Here is a 6036-nt window from a genome sequence, read left to right as displayed (position 1 = left end):
CTGAATATTCCATCAGGGCGGATTTGTGTTTTCTTGGAAGGCCGTCCGCTATGACGTCGCCGTCACTGTTACGTCCTGCCCCGTTCGCAAATATGGCAGCAGCTGCGAGAAAAATTGCATTCTTTTCAAAGACTCCTCACGTGAAAGACCAAAAATGACATTACCTGTTCAGCACACATCACCATAATCGTTACATCAATATGAAGCGAAGAGAAGGTTGTTACTAACAAACAAATCGAGCTCCTTGGTAATTCCGCTGATTCTTCTTGTTTATCAGTTGCATTTTACACAACTTGCGCATCTTTCCGCTCGCTTCGTGTCTTTTTAACGCGAGATTTTCAAGCGAGCACAAAGGCTCAACTAGCCTTGTTTAATGTCAGCGCGCCATCTCTTGTCTCAAGTCGTCGCATAGCGACCTTGCTCTCTCTCAGATCTTGACGCGACCTAAACGAGTGCAAGAAAAAGATGGCCACCCTAAAAACGAAACAACGCGCCACAGTCCGTGGTGGACGCCCGAACGCTAACCAAATAGCGAGCGAAGGGGGACAATAAAATATGTAAAACAAACAGGTTAGTGGAGGCAAAAGTATAAATTAAAGGGATAGAATGACAATTACCTCCGGAGCGACGCGCTTAATGTGGCAGGTTGACTCCGAGTATACGTTGATGTATGACAACTTGTTTGTTTGGCTGTTTGTTTGTTTGTTTGTTTGTTTGTTTGTTTGTTTGTTGGCTCGCTCGCTCGGTTGGACGATGCCGTCACAAAAGCTTTCGCATCTATGGCAGAATAACACAGTGCATGGTGTCTTCACCGCCTCATATCTCTGCGTTTATTTTGCCTTCCGCTCGCGTTTGAAGAGTGCGTACAACGCTAATGTTTTTTGTTACCTAATATTTTCATTCATTTTTACTTCGACTGGCAAAAGACAAAGGACGCAGCTTAGTGTTTCATTCACGCATCGCGGTTCTCCGCTCTTATCGCGTCCGCTCGGGGGCCTGCCTCGTACGACGCCGCCCGCCTCTGCGCGGATTTTCGGTGCTTCTCGGTCGTTGTAGTTTCCGTATGAGATGGCGATAAATTTGTTTGCCTTCTTCTAGCTGCATGCGTCGCGCATACACGATACAGCGCAGCTCCCTCTCTTGTGGCCTCGTATCGTCGTCGAGCGCCTGCGTTGCCGCGTGCGCGCATGCAGGCTCAAAACAAACCAGAGTGTATATACGACGACTTATACATATACCGCGAGAACGTGAACGTGAGAAGAACATTAATTTCTGCGCCGCTCCACGAACCGGTAAGCAAATTGAAGTGTGCGTAGGGAGTAAGAGAAAAAATCGAGAAAGAGAGCCACCGTCACGTGACGATGGACGACGGAAACAAAGGCCCGCGCGCCGCGCTTCGTCGCACTCAGGCTGAAAGTGGTCGTTGTGTACCGCTTTGGATCGTGATTGTCTTCGAGTGAAGAAGAAGAAGAAGGAAATGAAGAAGAAGCAAAGACGAATACGCTGGGCGAGACAGGTAGAACGAACAGAGAACGTGAATTATTAAGTTGGAACGAAGCGTTATGTCATGTGTTGCGCCACTCCCAAGGAAAGAGCAAAGTGGCCATGCACATGGTGATGGTGCGACACGATTACGCGAGGAATGTGCGCCGCACGCGCGAAAGAGAATAATAACCGTCGGTTTCGGTCGTATGGCGCGGTTTGTCTCTCTGCCCGCGTGCCGGTGTAAACTGGGACGTCGTAAAAGACGGCGTACACTTGCGGGCGTCGCGATACGTCACTGCCGGTCTCGTTGGTGCGGCGGTGTAAACGAAACGCGCGATATATGTGCGACAGTCGGTGATGTACGGGGCATGCAAAGCACGCGCGCGTAAGAGGTTTCTCCTTGCGCAAAAGTGTGGTCGCGTGCGGTCTCGTTGAACGAGATTGTTTGCCGATTACGTCATTTTCCCCCGATGTTATTACGATAGAACAGAGGCACCGATGGGACTTTTGCGTCGGATATAGGTGCTAAGAGTTTTCCAGTGCTGTTGATGCATGCCGATTTTGCCATAGGTTCATTCTTGCGGTTGCGTCACTTCCTATAAGGTGTTTGTGAGCACAAATTTTCTCAGGCGCCCGGTGACCGCCTTGTCTATAGCGCTCGGTAACCGAGCGTCTGGATAACGCGTTGACTTCAGCGGCGTTCTGGTGATATGAGTTATTCATTGCGAAAGTAATTTTTATCTTTTTATTGATTGATTGATTCAAGCGTTTATAGGCCACCACCGTTTTTCTTTTATTTGGACCCATTCATAAGCGTTCAGCGACTCTCGATCACTGACTGCTTTCGGAGGACGAGGAAGAATGATGTGCAACAACAACAACAACAACAACAACAACAACAACAACAACAACAACAACAACAACAACAACAACAACAACAACAACAACAACAACAACAACAACAACAACAACAACAACAACAACAACAACAACGACCGGCCATTTCAATGGAACGCTTTTTTAAAATGATTGATAAATACAATGCTGTGGAGCGCAAGGGCAACTGTGGCCAAATAGATCCAAACAAAATGTATGTACAATAGAATAGAATAGAATAGAATACAATACAATACAGTACAATACAATACAATACCATGCAACACGATACAATTCCTACAGTACACTTCACTCGAATTTTCATCACACAGTGAAGTTTCTGGTCACTCTAAGCAGACAGGGCTTGTTAGGTTATACCAGGTGACGGTGGAACATCTTAATACCATACATATATAACAAAAAATGCTTAAATCAGTTATCGCATTGTACGTTTCTCAGAAACTGAAAGCCGTACATGGTAAATGTGCAGCGTGTCGTAATGCTACAATAACACATTCGCATTATTTACAAAAAACAAACAAGCGGACAATGTAAAAGCGCTGTTCCCTCATAATAGCCCGAACGTACACACTATTTCCTAATCTCTCCAACCATTTCTCGTTTAAAGCTTATGATACATGTCGACACTGAGGTCATCAAATATTTTTGGCTGATAGTAATCACGCGTTTCTTTATCATAGTTATAAACACACAAGGATTAGCGTATCTTTCAGTTTTCGTTAAAGTCCTTACTATTCGGTACTTTACATTCACAAGTAAAATAATCATTCGTGAATACACTATAATTAAGTACCTCATCGATTCGCAGTGTGCGTAGAACTTCATGTTTCGGTTCTATACTGGTCCCGCCTAATGCTCTGCCATAGGTCATGCGTTTTATGTTATTATTCACATAAATGATCTCGTGTTCTTTTTGTTTCATAACGAGTGCCGTACAATGTAATGCCAAACGTGCATGCTGATTCTGACGATGCAATATGCGGGCTGGTCATTTTTAAGTGTTGCAGAAATTTTAAAAATCGCCTGTTGCAGATAACATAATTATAATCTTTGAGCTGGACTGTTCAGAGAGGCGTACATTACTTGTACGAGAAATCGAAACACGTATGCAAGTAATGAACACAATTATCTAATTAACATCAATGCAATTAGTTAAAAACCGAAATAGTGAATTTCTATCATTTAGTCGATTATCTATTTCAACTTTTTGTGCGAGTAGTGTCCGCCTCTTCGGGTAGACCACCTCACGAACTAGAATTGGGCTTCTCATTATAACATATGAAGACGCCAAATAAACAGACACACACAAGAGAAGAGAACGGAACAGCTACCAACTAGCCCAACAAGAAGTGCTTTTAAGAATTGGGCTATCTGCACAGGCAACCTATAAGAATTTTTGAAAGTGTTCGCTGAAACACCCTGTATATCCCCTTCAGTCACGGCGTACACATTTGTGACGCCACTTATTTTTGCCATTTCTGTGCAGTAGTTGCCAGAAATAGACAAAGAACATTAAGTTTTGAGTAACTTTATTATTATGCTTTCCTAAGGTACAGCCATATCACTTCTGAGTGAAACGCATCACTTCAGACGACCGCTTTGGGGAAGGCACTGCCGTGTTTGACGGGGCGTTTCGGTAGTAATTAGATGAAATGTCTTTTTTTTCCTTGTTGTAGTGCTTTCACCCAATAATTAACCTGTGCATGTAATTCGAGCGGGTGATTCAATATTTTTAATGAAAGAAACGTAATTGTACAATAAATGGATATTTAATTAATATGCAATTATGATGGGTCACAATGTAAGATGAACAGAATCATTCTGCCACCTTCACTTGGTTTCTGTGGAGTCCCTAGCACCTTGGCATAAAATTATGCAAATTTTGCACATTTTCGACAGTCGATCGGGATTACATAACTCGTTTCGACGGTGGCAACACGTTGCGTCGCTATAGTGATTCAATGCTAGGCGCATGACCGTCGACAGTCATATTAAAATGGGTTCCGCCGAATTTTGCTACAGAGATTCGATCGACGTCACACAATTAAAACCTCAGCAATCATGCAGGCATAACGGAATCAGGGTGTAGACGAGCCGTATGTAGAAATACTGAAAGATACCTGTAGCGGCTCCGCAGCCACCGTAGTCCGCCATAAAGAAAGCAACAAAATCCCAATAAAGAAGGGCGTCAGGCAGGGAGATACTATCTGTCCAATGCTATTCACAGCGTGTTTACAGGAAGTATTCAGAGACCTGGATTGGGAAGAATTAGGGATAATAGTTAATGGAGAATACCTTAGTAACTTGCGATTCGCTGATGATATTGCCTTGCTTAGTAACTCAGGGGACCAATTAAAATGCATGCTCACTGACCTGGAGAGGAAAAGCAGGAGGGTGTGTCTAAAAATTAATCTGCAGGAGACTAAAGTAATGTCTAACAGTCTCGGCAGAGAACAGCAGTTTACGATAGGTAGCGAGGCACTGGAAGTGGTAAGGGAATACATCTACTTAGGGCAGCTAGTGACCGCGGATCCGTATCATGAGACTGAAATAATCAGAAGAATAAGCATGGGCTAGGGTGCGTTTGGCAGGCATTCTCAGATCATGAACAGCAGGTTGGCATTATCCCTCAAGAGGAAAGTGTATAACAGCTGTGTCTTACCAGTACTCACCTACGGTGCAGAAACCTGGAGGCTTACGAGAAGGGTTCTACTTAAATTGAGGACGACGCAACGAGCTATGGAAAGAAGAATGATGGGTGTAACGTTATGGGATAAGAAAAGAGCAAATTGGGTGAGGGAACAAACGCGAGTTAATGACATCTTAGTTGAAATCAAGAAATGAAATGGGCATGGCCAGGACATGTAATGAGGAGGGAAGATAACCGATGGTCATTAAGGGTTACGGACTGGATTCCAAAGGAAGGGAAGCTTAACACGGGGCGGCAGAAAGCTAGGTGTGCGGATGAGATTAAGAAGCTTGCAGGGACAACATGACCACAATTAGCACATGCCCGGAGTAGTTGGAGAAGTATGGGAGAGGCCTTTGCCCTGCAGTGGGCGAACCAGGCTTCTGATGAGGTCTTTATACGGGCAGTGAGATTGTGAGCTACAGGGAAGCGAGTGTACTTTAGGGAACATTCTTGATTTGCGCGATAAAGTATACGAAACCAACTACGGCGCGACGCGCGCACTGCGGTGTTTCTCCTCCGTGCCCAGCACCCCGCGCACTTCATCCTCTGGTAAAGGTATATTACGCGCTCGCCCTCCCGAAGTCCTTTTCTCCCGGGAACTGCGTAGCGTCGCGTTCCCGCGAGGAGCACCAGGTAACGAGTGCCGGTCGGGGATCGATACAGCGAGCGGCCGAAGAGCAGCGCGCCCGCGGTCGTAACACAAAGATCACTACTCCGATGAGTGGGCGGCGGCGGCAGACCCTCTTTGGGGTCCGCAGCCTATACCGTTCCCGTCCCCGCACCCTCCTTCCAAAAACCCTGCGCTGGGTCACGACCAGCACCAACCATCCCGTGGCGCGCAGCCTATATGACCGGACGGAAGGAGGGTGCAGGCAGCGCCGGAAGAACGCCCCGATAACGACCACCTGGGCGCCGATTCTGAGTCCGAGCGCCCACCCTTATCTTCAACCAGCCTGTATATA

This window comes from Dermacentor andersoni, chromosome 3 (genome assembly GCF_023375885.2).
Source record: "Dermacentor andersoni chromosome 3, qqDerAnde1_hic_scaffold, whole genome shotgun sequence".
Taxonomy (NCBI): Eukaryota; Metazoa; Arthropoda; class Arachnida; order Ixodida; family Ixodidae; genus Dermacentor; species Dermacentor andersoni.
The sequence above is the reverse complement of the archived record's forward strand: the minus strand, read 5'-3'. Positions refer to the sequence as shown.